Consider the following 8,027-nt stretch of genomic DNA (forward strand, 5'->3'; position numbering starts at 1 on the left):
TTCTCCTTGCTCCCCAGGTTTCCTGATAACTTCCTGTGATTTATTCATTGTGAAAAGCACTGAACTTGCCTTCCTGTGTTGTGGTGTTCATATTCAGTCCTTTCACTCTGGGTATTCAGTCCTTGCGACAGAGTGTGCAAATCTTTATTTTCAAGGATTAAAACCTGTACTCCATAATTTCTCAATATAGGATGAGCCTAGTCTGAAAAGTTTGCATGAAAAGTGATAAACATTGCTTCAAGGAAGGCTAGGCCTTGAATTTTAACACTCAAAATAACAACCAACACAAAAGCCAGACTCATTTAGAATGTGTTTCAGAACGGTTGAAATAATAATTTTTGGAGCTTCCTTGAGGCAAACAAGAAATTTACCTTAGGGGGGAATGCTGCTCAGAACAACTTCTCCTCTGAAAATATTCTCGGAGGAACACTAATCTGCAGAAATCCTGCAGCAGAACTTCAGACAAACTGACCTGCGGGACATTTTTATCATTTTCCTCCAGTTTAACTCAGCACAGCGTGGCCAACCTTTGCACTCAGAGCTTTATTTGTCCGGAGACAGAACCCAGCAGGGGTTCAAGCTGAGTGCTTTATCATCCGACCAAAGAGGAACCAATACATCAAACTGCCTGGATCCCACTGAGAGGGGAACAGCGACTGCAGAGAAAATATCTTAAGAGCCGAAATTTAGGCTGCAAGCAGCCGAGGCACAAACCTGGGGAGCTGACTAAATCTGAGAGAAAGTTAAAGGCTTTGCTGCAGCAAGTGCAGTAAGTTTGGCTGCTTGAAAGTCTTGTTTTTTCTGAAATAATAGAGCTGGGAGAGGTGTAAAAAATCCTTTTGCAATTTGCCATGCTGAGTGCTCTGAGAGTGAGATCAAGGACTCTGAAGAGAGAGGGAGAGAAGGACAGAGGGAAAAAAAAGAGATGTAGAGAAGTATCAACCTGTTCGTAGCTCCCACTTTCTACTCATTTATGTTCTGGGTTCCACCATCAAAGGCTTTTTCTCTGGATGCTAAAATAACTGCTTCCTATGGCGGGTATCAAAGCTTAAACTAATTAGCTTCCTAACCCCAACATGTGTATTAGCTGCAGGAGGCATAACTCATATAAATACTTTGTCGGATTTACATTTTTTATCTTGTGAGTAATTGTTCACTGCTCCGGCCTGTGCTGTCAGATTTACAGGCAGAAACCAGAAGGGGGATGGAGGTTCTGGTTCACTCTGGGATTTATCATCTTACAGATTTTATGGAGTGTGCTTTTAGTCATTAAGCTAAATGGATTATTTTTTCCAAGTATTAAAGAGAATATTGTGATTTAGTTGTTTGAGCAAGTGCATTTTAGAAAAAAGAAGAAAACGGTGACAGACTAAACTTCAAATTAGACTTTTCTTGCACTTTGGGCCAAAATCTCAACCCCTCTTTAGATTATTGGAGCTTTGCCTTGCATTTGTCATGAACACAAACAGGTCAGTTGAAGCAAACATTGCAGCTTTGTTTTATAAACTGACTTTTCAAATCTTTTCTTCCAAAAATCAGCAGCTCTTTTAATTTAATTTGGCTAATTTTAAAATATTTGATGTGTTTTAAGTTGCAGAATGCTGTTGGAACAAAGCAAAGCCATTAATTATTTTTATTTTTTTTATTTTAGAAAATTAACAAAAGCTTTAGAGAACTGTTTATAGGGTGGTAGTAAAACAAATTTAAACATGTATTATACATATAATTAAGAAAACCTGAAAAAAATATGATATGTGCGCTTTAGTTTTTATTTAAATATAGATTTTTTTCCATACTTTTGGTTTTTAAAAACATTTCTGAGCCTGGGTTGAAAGAAAAATGGCAGCATGATGACACTAAATGGAGGTTTTAATCATTTCAATAAGTCAAATATCCATCCATCCATCATCTTTACCCACTTCTTCCTTTTTGGGTTGCGGGGGTCACTGGTGCCCATGTCCAGCCATCACTGTGCAAGACACACTGTCTCCAGTCATCACAGGGACACACAGAGACAAACAACCATTCACTCTCTCACTCACACCTAGGGACAATTTAGAGTTACCAATCAGCCTAACATGCATGTTTTTGGTCTGTGGGAGGAAACTGGAGTAGTCGGAGAAAACCCACATATGCATGGAGAGAACATGCAAACTCCACCCAAAAATACCCCGGGCAGAGATTTAAACCAGCAACCTTCTCGCTTAGAGGCAGCAGCTCTACCAACTGAGCCACCCAGTATATACCAGAATGTACAGATGGTGAATAAACATGCATAATGACTGTTGCTGGATTTATAACAAACTTTGAATTTCATAGAATACAGTAGTCCCTCGCTACTTCGCGGTTCATTTTTTCGCGGACTCATTCTTTCGCGGTTTTTCAAAATAAATTAGGACATGACACACAGTTGGCTGATTGATGGATGAGCCGCACGACCGGAACTTTTATTTTAAATAAATTTTAAATTATTTAGCACCTGCTACACCTTTGTGCAGCCCACACTGCAGGAAAAACTTCCTCCTGCAGCTCCTCCTCCCTCCTCCTCTGTTGATCTCCATTCTGCAGCGAAGAAGTGGGCGTGGCAGAGAGCAGAGATCATGACAGTCTGTGCTCTTTTAGAGCGTTTAGAGTTTAGAAACATTGTTTAGAATATTGCAAGAGTAACTACTACTTACTACTTGTACTACTATTCCTACTTCACGGGTTTTCACTCATCGCGGGTCTTCAGGATATGGATACCCCGCGATAAACGAGGGACTACTGTACCTACTTTCAGCATTATCTGCAGCGTTTATTATACAATGCAATGTCAATGAAAGTGAAGTGAGTCGCAATAATTACACTAAGCTACACTTCTTCAAAACAGAGATGGTAAATGTGTTGCTCAGATATAAGAAAATGCTAATTACAAACTTGCAAACAGAAGTTCTTGTGTCATTAATTATTCATCTGCAAAGCGTAGCCCTCTTTGTCATTTGAGATGACACTTCATGCATTGTGGGTAAAAAATATAGAAAGGGTGGAAAAAAAAACTTCAGATCCTTTTATCTACAACCATTCTGGAATGGATTTAGCACTTTCTCTGTGCCAGCAGGGAAGCTTAAGCAAAGCTTAAATAGCTATTATAAAGCAATTAAGTTGTGGTGCTGACATATGCATCTCCTGTTGCCATCTGTTTGTTTGGTAAGGGATGTCTGTAAAACTCCAGCTCTAAATGTTAACCGGGATTTCAGCATGCCACTGCCTCCTTCTGCCTGGACTAAGTATTGCTGTGGGAGTTTAAAGAATCTGACAACATAATGATAATAGTATGACAGCTTGAATTAGTCTCACAGTGAGCGATAAGTGAGCCATCTTAATTCACTTCATTCATTGTGATATACATCTTCCACATCCAAATACAAACTTGGCCCTGGAAGATTCTGATGTGCAAGTGCATCATCTCCAACAACAACAACAGTGTGGATGCTGACTCAGCATTCACTATTGTTTTCCTCATTTTTTATTTTCTGTACTTTTCTGGAATCAAACTACTTCTGCAAACGTTGTGTTTTTAGCTTCTTAATTATCAAAACATTCAGATCGAATGAGAATAGGGTGCTTTGGCTTTTGGTATTACTAAAATAGCTTTAGTACTTTTTAATATATTTGACTTTACTTAAAATAAAAATTCTCATTAAAAGGAAATTACATTTCTTCAAAGCATTATTATCTGAAATCTATAGTTCAACCTAACCTATTTTAGTTTTTATGCTTCAATTAGCTTTTAACTTCAGTTTCTCATTAATATATTGTGCTACATTGTTGCTAATTTTAGTCATTAACTGTGGTTTAGCTGATTTAGCTTTTAGTTTAAATTTTGCAAAGTGTAACTATTGATGTTTTGGTTGTCAATTTTACTAATTTTAACTTTTAGCTTTAGGTAATAATAATAATAATAATAATAATAATGTTTTAGCAATTTTAATTTTTAATTTTTGATCATTTTAAATTTCAGCTACCAGTATACTTATTTTCTAATTTTAGCTTTTAGCTGCACCCATTGCTTTGGTAATTTTAGCTTTTATCTAGTTTTAACTTTTAGCTACAGTTTACTAATTTTTAGCTACTTTTTTGATAAATATAACATTTGGCAACAACATTGCTTATTTTTATCAGCTAAAATCTGCTAATTTTAGTGTTCAATTTAGCTCATTTTAACATTTAGCTACAGCTTTTTTTTCCCCTCCAGTTTTGCTTTCTGCTAATATTATATTATTATTGATTATTTTAGTTTTCACAGTTTTGCTCATTTCAGCTTTTAATTACAGTTGTGCTGTTTTTAGCTTTTACCTACCATTTGATCAGTTTAGCTTTTAGCTAAAATATTTCTGATTTTTCCTCGTTAATTTTAAGTTTTATGTGTGTATAAATGAAGGTTGTATGAATGTGGGGTTTAGCTAACGTTTACCTTTTAAATATTATTTTAATCATTTCTTCAAACTCCTGCTCATTTTAATTTTAAAAACTAATTTTCAGATTATTCAACAAATTTGAGCAGCCATTCAGCACTTAGGGCTCATATTGTATTTTCACACAAAGTGCAACTTTCTTTGCTTTCCAATTCAGCAGCAAACTTGAAGAAGGAAGCAGCAGGAACTGAAGCATGTTGTCTACCATGACACTCCCACAGCTTGCCAAGGAGTGATGGAGCTCATTTGATTTTTGCTCATGCACCTGAAATATCTAGATCTGAAGAGCTCCACCTCAGTGCCAGTTTTACCCCTGGGACCGAGGAAAAGGTTTTGGAGCTGCTTTTGCATATGCATACCTGTTCACACAAGCATATCTGTCAGCCCACACATAGAGGTGACTGCAAACACACATGCACATGTCGTCTCTCCTCTGCATCATGTCTCCTTTTGCAGCACCATGAAGAAGAAAGAGGAGAAGCCTCCTACAGAGAAGATGTTGAAGATCCTGGCTGGAGCTGGCAACAAGGACTTCAGAGGAACTCCTCCAACAGCTGAAAGTGATGAAGAAGAAAGTGCAGTTGAAGGTGGGCCTGGCAATATGAGTGTTAATTTACATTTTACAAAATTACATAAAAAAACAGAAAGTTTATAATATAAACAACTTAAAATAGAGTATGGTAGGAAAGAAAAAGTTTGTCAAGTCAATAAAACACCAACATTAATGTTGAGCTACCAGTACATGAAATGCTCATGCCTCTTGAAGACATCACCACTAAAACTGACACCAACATTTCTTGATGCATGCTCAATAATCTGTCCAGAGGATCTGATTCAACCTTGTTTAGATGTTTCAGAACATCCTGGAAGTGAAGAATCTGGAAAAAATTAAAATTTAAATATTGTGTTTTGTTTCTTTGTTATCTGTTTTGACAGTCCTTTGTCAAAATTTGCCTGAAGATGGTGATTTCCATGACATGAGCTACTTAATATTAAGACTTTTTTTTTAAGAATTCAAGACACAGAACTGTTACATATTATTCTCACAGGAAACACAAAGTCAAATAGATGAGAATCGGGCACATGCACATTTCTAATGTGAGCCTCTGAGACACATGTGGAGATAAGAGACGGTCTGGCAAGCCTAACGTCATGGACAAACTCTAAATGAGATGAACGCCTGCTCATAATTCAGATGTCGGTGTCATCACAAGCCTCCATTTCTGTGTCACCTCCACTGTTCGTTAAGCTTATCTGCATTCTTTCTAACGCCTGTGCCATGTGTTGTTCTGCCTGTGTGGTTCGTTAAAAAATATATCTAACATTTCACTCAACCAGCCACAATTTATTTGTTTATTTTTTTAACCTTTCAGAGATCATTGGTTTTGTTTGAAACTTTCTCTGTCCTCTCCTGTTTTTTTATGTTGTATAAACGCAGATTGCCAGTCATCTATTGCACCTTCCGAACATTCTTATTTGCCACATCATTTTCACTGAATCACTAAATCTGCATCTGTGGAGGGTGGAATGTGACAAAATTAAATAAGTAAATGTATAATAAATACATAAATGTACATTATGTACTTTGTACATACTTCAGGATATGTACATACATTACGTAAATACATAATAATGAAAAGTTTTCATTTAATTATTCAATACATCATTAAATATACAATTATTAAATACACAATTACATGTCCCATGAACTACAGTAAATAAATGTACCTTTGGTGACAATGGAGGGCTGAATATGACAAAATTAAATAAATACATGGAGGGTGGAATGCGACAAAAATCATGATTTTTAAAAAATATATACATTTATTTATTTCATGGGACATTGAATTGTGTATTTTAATAATGAAATTGCATATGTAATTATTTAATGATATATTGAATAATTAAATGCATCATTTAATTGTTATGCATTTATTTATTTAATTTTGTCACATCCCACCCTCCATACATTTCACGTGAAAATGTTGACTGGTTAAGAGCAAAGGCTCACGTTAACCAGGAGGTGAAATTGTGCAATGATCAGCAAAAGAACAAAAAAAAAATAAATAAAAAAAATCCAACTTAGAAATAGATAGCAGATAAAGACTATAATTATATATTTTTACACTGACTGGAAGAAAAAGCAGTTGAAGGGGTAAAAGATTTTTCTAAAATAAAACAAAAATATTGGATTTTTATGAACTAAACATGAAATTAGAGCTCTGAAATAAAACTTTTTTAATTTACATGTTTTTGTTTTCTCAAGAAACATTTTCGTGAAGCTCAATTTTACGCCTCATCTACCATCCCCCCACGAGATTGGAAGCTTCCTTCCTTCTAGCTTTAAAAAAAAAAAAAAAACATTTTTCCCCTTTTCTTCACATGAAAACTTACGTTTGCATAATAATTTCTGCCTCCTAGAGCTGAGCTGAAAATAATCCAACCAAATCCCTGCTCACAACAAGCTCATTTACTTCAGTTCTGTCTAACAAGATGTTGCCCAAGGCTCCGAGTAAAGGCATCTAAATATCTTCACAAGAACATGTGTCCTTTGGGGTTTCAGAAACAGACATACATGAATTGAGTTTGTGTTAATTATTTATGTGTTTTATGGTAAACTGACGGAGAAGGTCTTTTGTATGAACATGAACTGAGTGTAGAAGATGAGTCCTTTAGGAAGGTTCAACTTTACAAACTAAAGAAGCATAAACATGGAATTAAATGTTCTTTTCATGGTCGTCTAGCTTTATGTGAAGTTTCTCATCAAGTTTATCAGTCTGTGAAAGAGGCACTACCTCCCAATGTTATATTTTTTCCAAATTATTACCAATAAGTGATATTCCAAAAAGGTGGCCACATCTTTAAATCATTTAATCCACTTTTGACTGAGGATGGTCATTTATTTAGGTTTCATTATTCTTTGTTCATTACCCGAGTGTTCTGTCTTTGCAAAGAGCAACAAGTCTTCTTGTTCAGAAACAAGATTGTGACATAGTTGCAGTTGACTCCAAGTGGCAGAATGAACAGAAAACAGAGTTCTCAAAAATAATATGCTTTATTTACAGGTGCACTTGGCCATAAAAGAGAGGACACAGAGTATTTGTTGTGCTGAAATCCTTCAATGAGTTGAATGAAATAATGTCTTACTGAAAGAAGTCCTTGTTGTAGAGGAGTCCAAGGAGAGGTTCTGGTTCCGACTGGGTTCTGTACTGAGAGATGAGCGCACCGTTGGAGAGAGGATCAAGTTTTGTTGAGTGGATGGTTGGTTCTTCAAGCTGAATATCTCGAATAGTTTTCTGGGACACGATCAGGACAAGTAGGAACTCACGACGAGAATGGAGGCCTAGGAAGGCTTAATGGAGTCCAGGACTTGGAAGTCGCTGTAGGAGATAAGAGTTTTTAGCAATCAAGTGTCAGGAGACAACTTAGTTGCTGTCCAGTACCATTTATCATAAGTATGATAATGTCTCAAGTGTCTGGCTGAGGTTTTTTATGCTCCTGCAGAGTCGTCCCTCAGATCAGGTGCAGGTGTGTGGTAAACTGATTAGTAAACTGCTGCAGCTGTGTGTGTGG

The sequence above is a fragment of the Nematolebias whitei genome, chromosome 10, assembly GCF_014905685.2.
Source record: "Nematolebias whitei isolate Nwh7 chromosome 10, NemWhi1, whole genome shotgun sequence".
Lineage (NCBI taxonomy): Eukaryota > Metazoa > Chordata > Actinopteri > Cyprinodontiformes > Rivulidae > Nematolebias > Nematolebias whitei.